Here is a 19,251-nt window from a genome sequence, read left to right as displayed (position 1 = left end):
AAACCCGCATGCAATGCAGGTATCCTTGCAAAGTGGTGCAAAGGTCCCTCCGTTGGCGCTAGGGAGCTCATTGTGCGCCAGCCCTTGGAAAAGAACAGGAATTGTAATAAATACAGTGCATTTCTTGTGGTGTGGCTCACTGGTTAGAGGCGGCAGACCCGTAAGCAATGAACGGCCCGGGACCAGGGTTCAATTCCCGACGCGGCAGGGTCGTGTACCATGGTCAACGGACTCGATAATTCTCACCTCGGTGCCTACTCTAACCAGGGAACACACTCGGCAACTCTGGGCATTAAGCTTGCTTCATCTCTACAACGGCCCCCCACAGACGCCGGGGATGCCTGGTTTCACCTTGGAGATACCCAGAAGGGACCATCTCACAGGGAAAGCCAGGACGGGTTCCCCAGCGGTCTTCAGCGCCAGGACACCCCGAGATGGGGTAACAGTGCGCTTTACAAGTAACACCATTACATTACATTTCCCTGTAACAGAGTGCAGTGCAGCAAGGTGACTTTATGCACTGCGTTGCATTACTTTTTAATAAATATGCCCCTTGTTTTTACCATAATTAATTATAGTGCTCAGGTACATTATGGCTAAGGAGGGAATATAGTGAGGGAGGCATTAAAAACACTATGGGATGCGGGGAGAGAAAAGTTAATAGAGCAAGGTGTGGTATCCCAGGCCGTGTTGGGCATTATGCACCCAAGGATGGAAGCGGCAAAGGAAGTGGCAGCAGCCATACTGGCGTGTTCACTGCCACAACATAAGCATAAAAATACAACAATCCCCTTTTTTAATGGCGGTATGACAGAGGAAACTATACATACTAATGAAGTAGCTCCTGGTGATTTACGTGTTGTAGGTGGTGAAGACATGCTATGAGGGTGCATGGGCCGGGCTAGCTCCATATCAGATAGAGAGAAGCGGTCGACCAGCTCGAGCGGAGCAGGAAGAGTCATTGAGAACATGGAGCTCACACCGCACTCTGAACCAGCCTCGCCCATTGGAATTGTGGTGAGTGGCAACAGCCTACAGGGGGCAGCAGAGTGCTTGTGAGTCAGCAATGGTGCAAGCATCCGTGAAACACGCAGGGTGGCAGCAGAGAGCATTTACACTGTCGGGCCTCTGGCATCATATGGATTCACAGGGACAGGTGCATTCTTTCCCACTGCAGGAAGGAATTTCGGTGGGAAAAAAAAGCCGGCAGGGGCATTTTTAGGTCTCGGCTAAAGACGCGTGGAAGCGCGTCTCCGCCGAGATCTTTTGTCAGGGACTGTGCTTCCCAGGAGACAGCCTCGGCCACGCGCATTCCCTCTTCAAGGAGGTGATTTCCGCTGGCCACGCGCTCGCGAACGCGCTCAGCTGCTGTCTCCTGGGAAGCAGCAACACCACACACGCATGCGCATACACACACACAAGCACCCATGCACGCACGCACATACATACATACAGAGACACCCCCCCTGACACATACACACACGCGCGCACACACACAAGTGCACCGAGGCCCCCCCTCCCCCGCCGTCACCGTCGCACACATACATACACACACACACACACACGAGCATACACACACACACGTGCACCAATCCCGCCCCAGCCTTTTGGAACTTACCTTACCTCAGCACGCGGCGCCCAACCTCCTGCTGGCGCGGCCCCGGGGCTCTACACCGCTCACAGGAGCCCCGGGCCGCGAGACGCAACGACTCCGCCTGCCTCCTCTTCCGGTCTGAACGTGGCCCCGCCCCCGTCACAGGCGACCGTGCCTGACTTCCGGGGCGGCCGCGATACTAAGAGACTGCATATTTCCCACTTAGAGGTTCTACTTTTGATGCGTATTTCCATGTGGACAGGGATGAGGAGTTTAAGGTAGGTCATACCTGGCCAGACCAGTCACATTTTCAGAGTAGCAATGAAAGGAAAATGTACACCGCATTAGAAAACAACACAACACGATGGAATGAATATCAACTACTATACCCGGTAACTACCATAAAGTCTGGCCTGGCATCAGCGGCGGCCACAACAGCTACTCGGGTTTCACCGTATTTGTTACTTATATAAACTCACCTCCGTATTGCCACGCTAAGACCAAGGGGATATTACCGCCTGCAGAATGTAACTATTCACTGTAGCTTATCCTAAAGCATTGCAACTCAGATAGTATGAGTTCATACACAGTCCCCCACAGCGGATGGCAGTAGTGCACTAAGCCCCCCTACACAGAGTAATCTGCACGCGCCGCTGAACAATGTATTAGTGGCTCCATAATGCTTCTAAGAGCATTTAGTACACTCACCATTCCAGGGCCGAGCACGCGGGACTGCAGCATTCGGCGTTGGTCCAACTCTGATACCCCCGGCCGGACCGTATGAAGACAGCAGGATTCTAGGCTCGCACAACCTCGGCCAATAAACTGTTGCTGCCCGGAGCATTGCGCCCCCAACGTGAACCGCCTATGTTGCTCTGCAGCTCATCGCTGATCCAGTCCCCTGGTCCCACAGCAGAGTGGTGAGTGGTGAGTGCAGAGTGGTGAGTGCAGAGTGGTGAGTGCAGAGTGCAGAGTGGTGAGTGCAGAGTGGTGAGTGGTGAGTGCAGAGTGGTGAGTGCAGAGTGGTGAGTGCAGAGTGCTGAGTGCAGAGTGGTGAGTGGTGAGTGCAGAGTGGTGAGTGCAGAGTGCAGAGTGGTGAGTGGTGAGTGCAGAGTGGTGAGTGCAGAGTGGTGAGTGCAGAGTGGTGAGTGCAGAGTTCAGAGTGGTGAGTGCAGAGTGGTGAGGGCAGAGTGGTGAGGGCAGAGTGGTGAGGGCAGAGTGGTGAGGGCAGAGTGGTGAGTGCAGAGTGGTGAGTGCAGAGTGGTGAGTGCAGAGTGGTGAGTGCAGAGTGGTGAGGGGAGAGTGGTGAGTGCAGAGTGGTGAGTGCAGAGTGGTGAGGGCAGAGTGGTGAGTGGTGAGGGCAGAGTGGTGAGTGCAGAGTGGTGAGTGCAGAGTGGTGAGTGCAGAGTGGTGAGTGGTGAGTGCAGAGTGGTGAGTGCAGAGTGGTGAGTGCAGAGTGCAGAGTGGTGAGTGCAGAGTGCAGAGTGGTGAGTGAAGAGTGCAGAGTGGTGAGTGCAGAGTGGTGAGTGCAGAGTGGTGAGTGCAGAGTGGTGAGTGCAGAGTGGTGAGGGCAGAGTGGTGAGGGCAGAGTGGTGAGGGCAGAGTGGTGAGTGGTGAGGGCAGAGTGGTGAGTGCAGAGTGGTGAGTGCAGAGTTGTGAGTGCAGAGTGGTGAGTGCAGAGTGGTGAGTGGTGAGTGGTGAGTGCAGAGTGGTGAGTGGTGAGTGCAGAGCGGTGAGTGCAGAGTGCAGAGTGGTGAGTGCAGAGTGCAGAGTGGTGAGTGCAGAGTGGTGAGGGCAGAGTGGTGAGTGCAGAGTGGTGAGTGCAGAGTGGTGAGGGGCAGAGTGGTGAGGGCAGAGTGGTGAGTGCAGAGTGGTGAGGGCAGAGTGGTGAGGGCAGAGTGGTGAGTGCAGAGTGGTGAGTGCAGAGTGGTGAGGGCAGAGTGGTGAGGGCAGAGTGGTGAGGGCAGAGTGGTGAGTGCAGAGTGGTGAGTGCAGAGTGGTGAGTGCAGAGTGGTGAGGGCAGAGTGGTGAGTGGTGAGGGCAGAGTGGTGAGTGCAGAGTGGTGAGTGCAGAGTGGAGAGTGGTGAGTGAAGAGTGCAGAGTGGTGAGTGCAGAGTGGTGAGTGCAGAGTGGTGAGTGCAGAGTGGTGAGTGCAGAGTGGTGAGGGCAGAGTGGTGAGGGCAGAGTGGTGAGGGCAGAGTGGTGAGTGGTGAGGGCAGAGTGGTGAGTGCAGAGTGGTGAGTGCAGAGTTGTGAGTGCAGAGTGGTGAGTGCAGAGTGGTGAGTGGTGAGTGGTGAGTGCAGAGTGGTGAGTGGTGAGTGCAGAGTGGTGAGTGCAGAGTGCAGAGTGGTGAGTGCAGAGTGCAGAGTGGTGAGTGCAGAGTGGTGAGGGCAGAGTGGTGAGTGCAGAGTGGTGAGTGCAGAGTGGTGAGGGGCAGAGTGGTGAGGGCAGAGTGGTGAGTGCAGAGTGGTGAGGGCAGAGTGGTGAGGGCAGAGTGGTGAGTGCAGAGTGGTGAGTGCAGAGTGGTGAGGGCAGAGTGGTGAGGGCAGAGTGGTGAGGGCAGAGTGGTGAGTGCAGAGTGGTGAGTGCAGAGTGGTGAGTGCAGAGTGGTGAGGGCAGAGTGGTGAGTGGTGAGGGCAGAGTGGTGAGTGCAGAGTGGTGAGTGCAGAGTGGTGAGTGCAGAGTGGTGAGTGCAGAGTGGTGAGTGGTGAGTGCAGAGTAGTGAGTGGTAAGTGCAGAGTAATGAGTGGTGAGTGCAGAGTAGTGAGTGTGCAGAGTAGTGAGTGTGCAGAGTGAGTGTGCAGAGCAGTGAGTGCAGAGCAAGTGTGCAGAGCATTGTGTGCTGTTGAGTGCAGAGTGCTGTGTATTGGCAATGTTAATGACAATGCCCATTTATTTTTGATTTAAAGAAAAAAAATGTCATGAGCAATGCCAATAGCTCTACCTTTAACCCTTTCGATGCTGATGACGAGCTGAGCTCGTCATCACCAAAAGGTGTTGTGTGCTGATGACGAGCTCAGCTCGTCATAGTGCCAATAAAATGGCATTTTCCAGCACAGGGGGGGAAAACGCCCAGCAGCCATGTGGTTAATGATGCCGAGACATTGCATTGCAAATGCTTGTTAACTAAGGATGTAGATGAACAGTGTCAAGAGACCAATGTAATAGTAGAAGAAAACATAAAAAGTTCACAAACAATTGAGGCTTTGGAGACTCATGAATTAGATCAAGTTGCAGAGTATTTTCCCTGGACAAGGGAAGATCTTCTTGTTAAAAAGAGAAAAGGGATTTCTGACCCTATAAAAAAAACAGAGTCGGCCAGTAGATGGGTGCCAATACCTGATAAAGAGGGAGGAGATCAAAGTAGTAATGTTTTACAGATGGATGAGTGCAAGGAGCAAAACAAGTCAGTCAAAAGAAGTTGGGGAAGGCACAGAGAGGACGCAAGATATCGGAGGAAATTTCCAAATAGCCAACAGAGACTAAGGGAGTGATTAGGGTGGCAGGCGGACTTAAGTCCGTCCGCCATCCTAGCGGTAACGGGACCGCATGCCTGCTATGCGGCGGTCCTGCCACCCCAAATATGATGGGACCGCCACCGTGGCGGTCGCATCAGGCATTTTAACATTGTGGCGGGTGCTGCTGGCTGCAGCACCCCCCACAATGGTAAAATGCCATGTTGTGCATTGCCACGCACAATGTGGCAGGCACCGCGGGGTGCCTGCCACCTTGTGCATGGCAATGTAGGGGAATACCATAGGTACCCCCCACATGCAGCCTCCCACCCCCCCGGGGTCCTGCAACAGGCCCCCAAAGCAAATCCCCGCCAGCCTTTCCATGGCCGCATCGCCGCCATAGAAAGGCCTTAAATGCCACACATCATAATATGGATAGAGGTGCCTGCTAGGCACCACCACCATATATGTGCACCAGCTCTGCCCGGCCGCCAATCATAATGATTGTCGTCCAACGGAAAAGCAGCGGACGGACTTTCTGTCTGTTGCGTTACACACCGCCATTGTAATCTGGCGGTGGGTAAATCAGGTTACGATGGCAGGCAGATCGCCATTGTGATCAGCCCCTAAATTCAAGTGAGCAAAGATGGTGGGGATGTTGGGAAATGGGGCATCGCAATAAGGATGTGGTAGTGGCCGGAACACAGGTAGGGATTGGTTTGGTGGATAAAGGGGTTGGTAAAGGCAAAGAACTAGAGGTTTTCAGCAAACGGCAATTAAAGCAAAAAAAGTAAAGGCGAGGTTGAGGGTCAAAGGGGTCAAATCAAACAAGTGAAATCAGAAGAAGCAGAAGAAAAAGGAAAATCAGAAGGTTTAAAAAAATACCTTCCATAACGGTGTCAATGTCATTGGGTGCACATCTTTCCCATCATACAATAGTGAAAAAATATGGAAAAGAGTTTTTATTGATGCCTATAAATTGCTACACAGGGAAGTACAGGCAAAGGAGGGTTACAAAGAAGAATCATGGGAGCTAGCAAGGAGACCTAGTGTTCCCATAACTATAGACACATGGATGTTGGCATTTTTGTTTTATGCACACTTCTATTGTGAAAAGTTACATTACAATGAAGAGTTTAGGAGAAGACTCGGTCTCAAACCTGACATACCATGGGGAGATATTGACAATGAATTGTGGCAACAGTGGATGCATCGGACATGTAAACCATCCACATTGGACGTGGTCCAGCAGTGCAATTTCAGTCATCTCCCCTGGGAGATATCCAGCGCACACGCCGGAGGGAGTTCTTCACTACTGACAGGTTTGGACAGACATGGGCAGTGATATGGCTGCTGGGCCATTAGAGTTAATAACTCTACCGAGTGAGGTTGCTGCACTTCTCAACCTGCCATAACTTTTGGAACTATTACGAACGACGCAAATCTCCAAATAAGGAAATTACACATTTATACTACCAGAAGGGTATACAGACACACAAAATAGGAGTGACAAACACCGGGCATCAGGAATTTTACAGCTGTTCCTGTGTCTTAGAGATTGGCCTTTTTGAATCCCTTTTCAGGACGGAAATACAACCGAAATTAAGGATCTGAACGAAGAGATTTAGCCCTTAAGAAGTCGCTTCCCACAGCTGTAGAATGCGAAGAAACACGTGTTGGCTAAGGCTTTTGATTACGTTTGACCATGAGAAGAACAATAAATTGAATTACATGATCCGGCAACGAATCAAGAATGTTCTTACACTATTATTGATATGATTTATATACTCTTAGCGTGTGCAGGGGATTTTTGTGAGTTAATGAAATGAGGCAGATGGTCATCAGACTGCTGGTTACGTTATATTAGGCAGTTGTACGGAATATAACGTTTAAGCTTAAGCTTACACATCTTTATTTTATTGTAGGGTGTGAAGCTGGACCCAGCATGGCAATATGGATCGTTGGCCATTCTTTCATTAAATGAGTGGCGAAACAAGCAGAAAACTGTCCTTTTCGAAAGAACTTGAGTTTTCATTCAGATGAAATAAAGAGTGAATGGTGAGGTAAACTGTTGCCATGTTTATCACATTTGGTACAAGTAAGATTATGCTCAAATGTGCTGTTAATTCACCTGGGGGAAAATGACCTGGTACAATGATCTGGATTGGGATTATTAAAAGAAATGAAAAAAGATCTTGCAATGATTCACAGAATGTGGGCAGGGATATATGTCTTTTGGAAAGCATTGGTAGCGAGAAGAGTTTGAAGAGTGGCTGTCACGTATAATGCAGTTGAAAAGGTCCGGCATAAGGTGAAAAGGGAGAAGCTGTGCTTTTGCAGAGCTAAGGGAATAGGATGGATTGAACATGGTGATATTAATAAAGAGGATTTCATGTTTTATTGCCAGAATGGACTACACTTGTTGTTTATGGGGAATGAGCTATACTTTTTCGAAATAAGGGACCAGTTGACTACAAAATGAGCCACGCACAGATGATGCTGAGCAAACATTGGCTGATGGAGTGACATCTATGCTGTATTGAGAAGCTTTTTTGAAGGCTACTGAGCGGCAGCCAATACAATGCTTGAGCAAACTTAAGAAGAACGAAAAGGTGGACAGAAAATAACGCTTTGGAAGGATTTTTCCAGGTGGCAGAAATGCAGGAGTTCACGCTAAGCAGGAAGTGTTGGGGACCTTGAAGGGCAGACACAAGCAAAAGGAAGGGGAGAAATGTTTGGGGCACATGTGAAGGACGGTGAGGGGAATGAAAGGGGATGATCAGGAATGTTTGCATTGTTGAGTGTTAGCTATCAATTGTATTAGTGAGGTGGGGTTTTTGATGACAGATTGAAATGTAAATAGGTTTTAACTGCATACCTGTCCTAATAAAGCCAATATTTGCTCTTAGTGGGGTGGGGGAGGCCCACCCAGGCTACGAGGGCCTGGGTGGGCCTCACACCTCGGCGATCCCGCTGCCGGATTTGCTTGTGTGGCGGCCTCAAGGGGCGAGGTCACCAGCTGGAGGACACTAGGGGGGCTGGCAAGGTGCGCCCCTCAGCAGTGCGGACATCGGCTCTCGGGGCACAGAGGGGGGACCGCCAAAGAGAAAGTGCACCGAGTATTGGATCAGCCGCACCTGAGCGAGGCCTTGCAAGCCGGCCTTGCAGCTGGGAGCCCTAAGTACAGGAGCTCACACGAGGCCTCAGCTGCAGAGGTCTAAGTGGGCCCGGCTCACCTGTGGCCCTACTGTTGGACTCTGCCTTGAGGAAGCAAGCCCTGAAGAGACCGGAGTCCGGGCCCAGGAACTGAGAGTGGAGGAGAGCAGCTGGACCGAGGGGGCAAGACAGGACTGTAGCAGCGGTTGCTGTTACCCTGGTCAGTGTGAAGCACCCCCCTGGCAACCCACATGGGGCACAGGTCATTGGGGAGTAGCAGAGGGCATGAAGACACCCCCCCTTCCGTCGCCCTTTTTCAAGCCTTGGGTGCAGCCTGGAGGAATAGATCTGGGGTCGCGTGTGGGCCCTGGGGTCTGGATCAGCTGCCTCCCCACTAAGGCGAATTAATGGAGGCAGATGAGAGGGTTCAAGCTAGTTGGGTGTACCTCGCCCTGGCCAGATCAATGATACGAGGGCAGCCTCTGCGCATCACGCTCACAGTGGCCTGAGCCTTGGCTCGAGGGCTGCTCTGACTGGATAGGAGAGCCTAACAAGGTGAAGGGACAAGTAGGGGGAAGCTGCGACCCTGCTGGTGAAGGTGAATGAACGATCTACGTGCCCCAATGTCACCCCAGTTCAGACATTGCCATATGCAAATCAGTCTTGACCCTGTGCCTCTTGGGAACAGTCCAGCCCGAACTGCCAAGCCACGTCTTCCCTGGACCAGAAGCAAGCATCCTAGGACCAGTTTCTGGCTATTAGCCATCATCAGCCAGTATAGCTTGACTCCGGTGGCGTAGTGAGCACAAGACCCACGACAGGGCATACCCTTCCCACACGGGGCAAAAAGCAAAACACACAAGATGATGGACGGAATGTTGCACATTGGCAAAACATTCACCCCCAGTCACAGATCTGGGTTTAATCTATTGTTATTTTGCTCACCACGTCACCCCAGTTCAGACATGGCCATATGCAAATCAGTCTTAACCCTGTGCCTCTTGGGAACAGTCCAGCCCGAACTGCCAAGCCATGTCTTACCTGGACCGCAATCAAGCATCCTAGGACCGGTTTCTTGCTATCAGCCGTCATCAGACAGATTAGCTTGACTCCAGTGGCGTAGTGAGCACAAGACCCACGACAGGGCATACCCTTCCCACACGGGGCAAAAAGCAAAACACACAACATGATGGACGGAATGTTGCACATTGGCAAAACATTCACCCCCAGTCACAGATCTGGGTTTAATCCATCGTTATTTTGCTCACCACATCACCCCAGTTCAGACATTTCCATATGCAAATCAGTCTTAACCCTGTGCCTCTTGGGAACAATCCAGCCCGAACTGCCAAGCCATGTCTTCCCTGGACCGGAATCAAGCATCCTAGGACCGGTTTCTGGCTATCAGCCGTCATCAGCCAGGATAGCTTGACTCCAGTGGCGTAGTGAGCACAGTACCCAGGTCTGGGCATACCCTTCCCACACAGGGCGAACAGCAAAACATACACGGTGATGGACGGAATGTTGCACATTGGCAAAAAAGTCACCCCCAGTCACAGATCTGGGTTCAACCCATCGTTATTTTGCTAACCACGCCACCCCAGTTCAGACATGGCCATATGCAAATCAGTCTTGACTCTGTACCTCTTTGGAACAGTCCAGCCCGAACTACCAAGCCATGTCTTCCCTGGTCCGGAATCAAGCATCCTAGGACCGGTTTCTGGATATCAGCCATCATCATCCAGGATAGCTTGACTCCAGTGACGTAGTGAGCACGGGACCCACGTCTGGGCATACCCTTCCCACATAGGGCGAACAGCAAAACACTCAAGATGATTGACCGAATGTTGCACTTTGGCAAAACATTTACCCCCAGTCACAGATCTGGGCTTAATCCATCGTTATTTTGCTCACCACGCCACCCCAGTTCAAACATGGCCATATGCAAATCAGTCTTGACCCTGTGCCTCTTGGGAACAGTCCAGCCGAAATGCCAAGCCATGTCTTCCCTTTACCGGAATCAAGCATCCTAGAATCGATTTCTGACTATCAGCCGTCATCAGCCAGGATAGCTTGACTCCAGTGCCATAGTGAGCACGGGACCAATGTCTGGGCATACCCTTCCCACACAGGGCGAACAGCAAAACACACAAGATGATGAATGGATTTTTGCACATTGGCAAAACATTCACCCCCAGTCACAGATCTGGGTTTAATCTATCGTTATTTTGCAGTTGGGCGTCAAACACACGCAAGAAGCAGACATATCCCGTGCGTTAGAGACTTTTACGCAGAACTATACTCTGTGCAGCAAATACCAGAACAGAATTCTCTTACACATCTTCGGGCTATAAATCACTCTCGCTTAACATCGGACCAGGCCTCCACTATCAATAGCCCAATCCGGGTCGAAGAAGTTATCTCAGCTATATCTCGGATCAAGCTTCTAAAAATCCCCAGGCCCGGATGGGTTCACCGCTATTATTTTACAAAACATTTTGCTCCATCTTAGCCCGATAATGATACAACTCTTTAATGCAATCGGAGGCGCCGCCAAGATACCGCCCACAATGCTCTTGGCATCGGTAGTTGTCCTTCCTAAGCCGGTAAAGACAGCCGGTACTGTGCTTCCTACGTTCCAAAATCCCTGTTGAACAGCGACCTCAAGATATTTACAGGGATCCTGGTGGCCAGATTGGGGCAGTTTATGCCGGGAGTGAAAAACCTGGACCAGAACGGATTGGTGACGACTAGACAATGCAGTGATAACACTAGGAGGCTGCTCCACCTTTTGGACAAGGCACTCCGCCAGTCAATGGAGTGGGCGGTGCTGTCTGTTGATGCTTAAAAGGCGTTCAACAGGGTGCACTGGCCTTTCCTGGAGGCCACCCTGGAGCGGTTTGGGGTAGGGAGCCGCTTCCGCAGGTGGCTGTTCAGAAGCTATAGCCATCCCTCGGCATCTGTCCAGGTGATTGGTTTTACTTCAGACCCCTTACCGATAACAAGAGGCACGGCTGTCCGCTTTCCCCACTGTTGTTCGCCCTATACAAAGAGCTGTTAGCACAGAGGGTGCGGTAGAACAGATTATAGGGGTCCACTTTGGGGGAGAGCGCCATACCATCAGATTGTACGCGGACGATGTAATTGCCAGGCTAGAGGCCCCTGTGATGTCGATACCAGCCTTTCCCACTGAACTGGAGACATTTGCAGCTGCATCCGGCTTCTGAGTAAATGTGTCAAAATCGCAACCTCTATGGTTCTTCTTAAAGCTGCATACTATCGCCACTGTTAAACAGGCTTGCCCTATTCAGTGGGATCAGAAAGTTATACCTTACCTAAGCATCAAATTGTCGGTATCCACTCCATAAACCGTTTCTATAAATTAGGCTCACCTGTTAGCACAGATCTGATGAGACTTGCACAGCTGACGGCCGTTTGGCCTCTCCTGGTTGGGTCGGGTGGCAACCCTTAAGATGAGCATACTCCCCAAAATCCTTTACCTCTTTAGGACATTGCCCATAGAACCCCCCAGGCATGCTGAAACAGCTTCAAAATGAGTTTCTTTCCTTTGTCTTGGGGGACAAGAAACCAAGGATGAGTAAAGACATGAGTAAAGACCCCCTGGGAGGGTGGCCTAGGGATCCCTAATCTGGATCGGTACCATAAGTCTACTCAGCTACGACCCTTGCTAGAGTGGTCTCAGAAGGAATCCGAGAAGCAATGGCTATTCATGGAGAGAGCACTGGCTGGCCAGTCCTTGTGGAAGATTTATTTCCTCCACAGAGCCTACCGGCATCCAGGACTCAAGGATCGCCAATCACACAGGCTACTCTAAAGCCTTGGGATACAACTGCTACACGTAGCAGCCTTACTACTTACCCATCGCCGCTCACCCCCATAGCCAGTGCTTGAAATGGAAAAAATAGAAGTGCAGGTACTCTGTATTAGAGTACCTGCTTGTTTCTGAGAAGTGCTGGTACTCTCTAATTAAAAATATTACGTCACTCTTGAGAAGTGCTGGTACTCTCCATCTCAAAATAAAAAGTGCCGGTACGCACTGCCCATAACTAATAATCCTGACTTCACCCCGGATCTCGACCTGGTAGCTTTCAGACATATGGACGGGGAGGGACATAGATCAATAAGTTACTTCTTTGATGTCAAGGGTCCCTGTCTTTCGAAGACTTCGGATTTGGCTTTGCAATGCCCGAAACTGAACAATACCATTACCAGCAGATACGCCACTGGAGGGGGGCCTAGGGATCCCTAATCTGGATCGCTACTATAAGTCTACTCAGCTATGAACCTTGCTCGAGTGGTCTCAGAATGAATCCGAGAAGCATTTACTATTCATGGAGCGAGCACTGGCTGGCCAGTACATGTGGAATAAGTCTTTCCTCCGCAGAGCCTACCGGCATCCAGGACTCTAAGGATTGCCAATCACACAGGCTACTTGTTGGACAGGCCACATGAAGGGCCACTCTCCCCCAGCCCAACCAGGCCCGAGAGCCGCCACGACAGTACCACGCATCATCATTGTACACCTGCTGCCCTCTCAGGGCCCCTGCCTGCGAGGCAAGCTAACCTCGTGGGCCCGATCCCCTGCCGGCCCACGCGGCCAACCTGAACCGCCATCTTGGACCCTTCACCACGAGGTCGCCTGGCCCCCGATCGACCCCGACCCTGGGCCTGGCCCGGCCTCAGACATCTCGGCACCACCATCCACCCAGGAGGTGAGCGGGCTACTTGGCGAGTCAATGGGAGAAAGAGGTGTCGATGGCTCCCCCCGCCAAGTGCCGCTCGCCCATCGCGCCCCCGGGCGCTGGCTCCACCCCCCTGCTGGGTGTCTGGAACCCCGCATCCCGGACCCCCGACCTCCAAGTGCGAGGGTCCGGACATCAAAGCACGCCAGCCCTATAACTGGGGCAGCTCCAGAGCAGGAAGGCAGTTGTATCTTGGAGTCGAGAGACGTAAAGAGGAACTCATCCTGAACGGACTACTGGCGCTGCCGTAGCTCTGTCCTGTGTACCATCATCCTGCCTGTTGGCGCTGCCACAGCCGTCGTAACCTTCATCCTTCATCGTCGTCCGGATCTGCTGGCGTGGCCGCGGACCGTTGTAACCGTCATCTTCATCGGGACCTGCAGGCTCCGCCGCGGACCGTCATCGTTCATCCGACCATCTCGGGACCTGCTTGGCTCCTCCACGGCCCGATCATCAAGAACGCCGAGCTCAAGGATTGAGAGCTATTTTTAGACTCACCGGTAACTAAAGACTGTCCCGCTAACCTTTTCCCCAAACAAAAGACTAAGCTAGAGGGGACCCCTGAGTCCAGACCTCCTTGTACCATATCATCGTAACCTAAGAATTGCATATAAAGTCTCGTAACCTTCAGTCTTGTGTGGTGTCCGTCTGTGGGGGGGAAGTTATTCATCTGTACAGTCGTTGGAGACGGCTCTCCCTGGAGACCTCTCCCCGTACCTCGGCCGACCCTCCCGGTCCGTCTAACATTGGTGGCCAGCGGCGCGATTCGAATCACCGCATAACATACAGAAAATAGCTCACCCCACAACGAACCATAATGACAACTAAAGAAAGCGGATCAACCGAGAAGTTCCAAATGGAAAAACTAGAGGAGTACAGCCACCGTGAACTAAAGCAGTTCTGCATCGAACTAGGGATCGCTACCACCGGACTAAGCACCAAGGACGATTTTAAACATGCCCTACAGTCTTGGGCAGAGACCGGGGATACCGAAGCCCCTGAGCAAAGCACCGCAGAAAAAACCACCACAGTCCCTGAAGGGCAAAGAACCGGTCTCCCGCAAGACGAGATCCAAGAAAGAGAAAAAGTCCGACTACACGAGCTAGAAATGGCCCGACTCAAGATGGAAATAGAACTCAAGTTGGCCGAACAAAAAATCAACTTAGAGCACCTACGTCTCCGAGAAGAAAGAGAGGAGAAACAGAGACAAAGGGAGCTCGAGGAAAAGAAACTGGCGTACGAGCACGAACGGAACATAGCCGAGATCAACCTGCGCAAACAGAATAAAGAGTTAGGGGTGCCCGAGAGACCACACACCCCGGGGACCGCGGAGAAAAAAGTACACATCCCCAAGGATGTGGTCCGAGAATATTTCCGAGAGGACGACATCCAACAATGGTTTAAGGCCTATGAAATCGCTATGACTGCGCACCGGATCGATAGAACCGACTGGGGTGCCGGTCTATGGGGCAGATTCCTCAATGAAGGCCGCGATACCCTGTTACAGCTCCCAGACCACCAGATGACCTCCTACGACCATATGAAAGCGGCCCTCCTCACCCGCTATGGTCTCACGCCCGAGATGTACCGCCAGAGGTTCCGAGACTGCACACGTATCCCGGGTACAACTTGGGTGGACTATGTAACGTACTTTAGCAGAGCTTTCGAAGGCTGGATCAAAGGAAACAACGTCACGACATACGAGCAGCTGTTCAATCTGATGGTATGGGAGCACCTGTCCAACAATTGCTTCATCGAACTACGCCAACACCTCCTCGACAGCAAGTTGACCGATCCCCGGCAGCTCGCAGCCGAAGCTGACCGGTGGGAGATAACCAGAGTGGGCCGGAATGGGTCCTACGAGCAAAACAGGAACAACAATGGACACCACCGACCGAGAGGAGGGGGAGGGGGCCAAGGACGAGGAAGAGACAACACTCCGGCCGCCCCCGTTGCCAGCACCACCCCCCCGGCCAACCGGGGCAGCACCCCAGCGCGACCGGGGTACAGAGCCAATGTCACATGTCACCGATGCCAGCGAGTCGGCCACTATGCAAATGACCCAAGCTGCCCGCAGTATCAGAGTCCAAAACCCCGCCAAATGGCCGCCGCGGCACTAGGGGAAGAACAGATCCCCGAGGAACAAGAAACAGACCAGCAAGAGTATCAAGAGTGGGAGCCAGCCGCCATGACTCTCGCGTGCTTAGGGGGAAGAGACATGGTCCCGCGGGTCCCCCTACCCGCTAACACCCAGAAGTACAGCCAATGGGTAAGCATCAATGGACGACGGGCCGAAGCCCTTCGGGACACCGGGGCCAGTGTGACAGCCGTCCGCTGTCACCTGGTGACCCCAGAACAATATCTACCGAACATCCTCTGCCCTGTGCGATCAGCCGACAACTCGGAAAGTCTGTGTCGGATGGCCTGCGTCCCCTTTGAGTGGGGAGGGGTCTCCGGCATGCTGAAAGTGACGGTCCGAGACGACTCCCCCGTGGACTGCCTACTCGGAAATGACCTGGAGAGCTCCCCGTGGGCAACCGTGGAGCGAAAAGAACACTTGGGGATGTTAGGCGTCCCGGACTGGGCGTGCGTCACCACCCGGTCCATGGCCGCCCGGGCCAACCCTCACCCAGAAGAACCAGAATGGCCGGCGCCACCGCCTCCGGTCGCCCCAGCCGAGACCACCGACCATGACACCCCCCTCGAACCGTCCGACATCGCTAACCTTGACCAGTGGGCCCAAGAGGGGGGACCCACGCAAGAACAATTTCGCCGGGAGCAGAAGACCTGTCCCTCCCTAGAGGGACTCCGTCAACAAGCGCTCGCCCAAGGCGCAGGGGACACTTCCGGAACTCATTGGGTCTACTGGGACAATGATCTACTGTACAGCGAGCAAAGAATCGCCGAGCTGGGGGCCAACAGAGTACTAGCGGTACCCCTCCGTTTCAGAGACTTCCTGTTAAACTTGGCCCACGATGTCCCCCTGGCAGGGCACCTCGGACAAGATAAAACTTACAGCCGCCTAGTGACCCACTTCTTCTGGCCCAAAATGAGAAACGATGTACACCAGCATTGCCGATCTTGCCCCACGTGCCAAGCCAGTGGGAAGAGCGGCCGCAAACTAAAGGCCCCCTTGCAACCCTTTCCAGTAGTCACGACCCCATTTGAGAGGGTCGGAATAGACATTGTGGGACCCCTAGACCCGCGTACAAAACAAGGCCATCGCTTTATTCTGGTGCTGGTGGACCACGCCACCCGCTACCCTGAGGCTATACCTCTCCGGACCGTGACAGCCCCAGTGGTCGGCCGGGCCCTGATGGGGATCTTCTCCCGTGTGGGGTTCCCCCGAGAAGTCGTCAGCGACAGAGGCACGAACTTTATTTCTAAATACATGAAATCACTCTGGCAACAGTGTGGGGTCACCTACCGATTCACGACCCCCTATCACCCCCAAGGGAACGGACTGGTTGAGCGGTTCAACCGCACACTAAAAGGGATGATCGGGGGATTGGAAGAGCCCCTTCGTCGCCAGTGGGATGTACTGCTGCCGTGCCTCCTCTTCGCCTACCGGGAGGTCCCACAAAAATCACTAGGCTTCAGCCCATTTGAACTGCTATACGGGCACCCAGTGCGGGGGCCGCTCAGCCTGATCAAAGAAGGCTGGGAGATGCCTCCGGCCAAGAACCCTCCAGACGTCTTCCGGTACCTCCTCACCCTCCGCAACCAGTCCCAGCGGTTCAGAGACCTAGCAAAAGCCAACCTAGAGGCCAGTCAAGAGGATATGAAAAAATGGTATGACCAGAACGCCTCATCCATTGAATTCGAGCCGGGACAACAAGTATGGGTAATGTCCCCCACAGAACCTTGCGCTCTCCAAGACAAATGGACGGGGCCCTTCAAGGTAATCGAGCGCAAGGGTCCTGCCACCTATCTGATCGATATGGGGTCCTCCCGGAACCCACTCCGGGTCCTCCACACCAACAGGCTGAAACCTCACTTTGCACGAACCGAACTCAGCCTACTGATGGCCACAGACAACGGGGCTGAAGACGACTCCGAGCCTCTCCCTGACCTCCTGCGGACCCAGGAGCAAGACGGCTCCGTAGATGGGGTCCGCCTCTCGGAGACCCTCACCAGAGAACAACGCCAAGAGTGCCAAGCCCTCCTGTCACAGTTCGCCAGCCTGTTCTCCCTCACACCAGGTGTCACGTCCTGGTGTGTGCACGATGTGGACACCGGAGATAGCCCTCCTATCCGTCACCGGGCCTACCGCGTACCTGATCGGGTACGGGCCTGCATCCAGGCGGAAGTAGCCAAGATGCTCACGCTCGGGGTCATCGAGCCCTCAGACAGTCCATGGGCCAGCCCGGTCGTGCTGGTCCCCAAAGCAGCCGCCCCCGGAACCACCCCAGAACTCCGGTTCTGTGTCGACTACCGGGGCCTGAATGAGGTCACCCGGACGGACGCACATCCCATCCCCCGGGCAGATGAACTGGTCGACCGAATGGGAGCTGCCCGCTACCTCAGCATCTTCGACCTGACAGCAGGTTATTGGCAGATCGGCCTCACACCCCGAGCACAGGAACGTTCTGCCTTCTCCACCCCCGATGGCCACTATCATTTTACGGTCATGCCTTTCGGCATGAAAAATGCACCAGCGACTTTCCAACGGCTCGTCAATAAGGTCCTGGCGGGGCTCGAAGGGTTCAGCGCCGCCTACCTAGACGACATCGCTGTGTACAGCCACCACTGGACCGAACACCTCCACCACCTCCGAGCAGTGCTGCAAGCCCTTCAACGAGCTGGCCTCACGATCAAGGCCAGCAAATGTCAAATTGGACAAGGGTCTGTGACCTACCTCGGGCACCAGGTGGGAAGCGGCCTAGTGGCCCCTCTACAGCTAAAAATTGCCGCCATCCAGGACTGGCAGCCCCCTATCACCCAAACCGAGGTCCGAGCATTCCTGGGCCTCACAGGCTATTACCGAAGGTTTGTAAAAGACTATGGAACCATAGTGGGGCCTCTCACGGAACTCACGTCAAAGAATCAACCAAAGAACGTGAACTGGACCCCAGGGTGTCAAACGGCATTCGAACAATTGAAGGCCGCCATGTGTTCCGCTCCTGTGCTCCAGGCCCCCGACTACAGCCGGGAGTTCCTCGTCCAGACGGACGCCTCCGACCAGGGCATTGGGGCGGTCCTGTCCCAAGTGAACACCGAAGGCCTTGATCAACCCGTGGCCTTCATCAGCCGTAGACTCCTACCCCGGGAGCAACGCTGGAGCACCATAGAGAGAGAAGCATTCGCCGTGGTATGGGCCCTCAAAAAGCTCCGGCCCTACCTTTTTGGCACCCACTTCCGGGTGCAGACCGACCACCGACCCCTGCAGTGGCTGATGCATATGCGGGGGGAAAACCCAAAGTTGCTGCGCTGGTCCATCTCCTTGCAAGGTATGGACTTCACAGTCGAACACCGGCCAGGACCAGATCACGCCAACGCAGACGGCCTGTCCCGGTTTTTCCGCCTCGACGACGAGAGTCCCCAAGAAGATGGGTAACTCTCCCCGCCTTCAGCTGGGGGGGACGCATGTTGGACAGGCCACATGAAGGGCCACTCTCCCCCAGCCCAACCAGGCCCGAGAGCCGCCACGACAGTACCACGCATCATCATTGTACACCTGCTGCCCTCTCAGGGCCCCTGCCTGCGAGGCAAGCTAACCTCGTGGGCCCGATCCCCTGCCGGCCCACGCGGCCAACCTGAACCGCCATCTTGGACCCTTCACCACGAGGTCGCCTGGCCCCCGATCGACCCCGACCCTGGGCCTGGCCCGGCCTCAGACATCTCGGCACCACCATCCACCCAGGAGGTGAGCGGGCTACTTGGCGAGTCAATGGGAGAAAGAGGTGTCGATGGCTCCCCCCGCCAAGTGCCGCTCGCCCATCGCGCCCCCGGGCGCTGGCTCCACCCCCCTGCTGGGTGTCTGGAACCCCGCATCCCGGACCCCCGACCTCCAAGTGCGAGGGTCCGGACATCAAAGCACGCCAGCCCTATAACTGGGGCAGCTCCAGAGCAGGAAGGCAGTTGTATCTTGGAGTCGAGAGACGTAAAGAGGAACTCATCCTGAACGGACTACTGGCGCTGCCGTAGCTCTGTCCTGTGTACCATCATCCTGCCTGTTGGCGCTGCCACAGCCGTCGTAACCTTCATCCTTCATCGTCGTCCGGATCTGCTGGCGTGGCCGCGGACCGTTGTAACCGTCATCTTCATCGGGACCTGCAGGCTC

The sequence above is a fragment of the Lissotriton vulgaris genome, chromosome 7 (genome assembly GCF_964263255.1).
Source record: "Lissotriton vulgaris chromosome 7, aLisVul1.2, whole genome shotgun sequence".
Lineage (NCBI taxonomy): Eukaryota > Metazoa > Chordata > Amphibia > Caudata > Salamandridae > Lissotriton > Lissotriton vulgaris.
The sequence above is the reverse complement of the archived record's forward strand: the minus strand, read 5'-3'. Positions refer to the sequence as shown.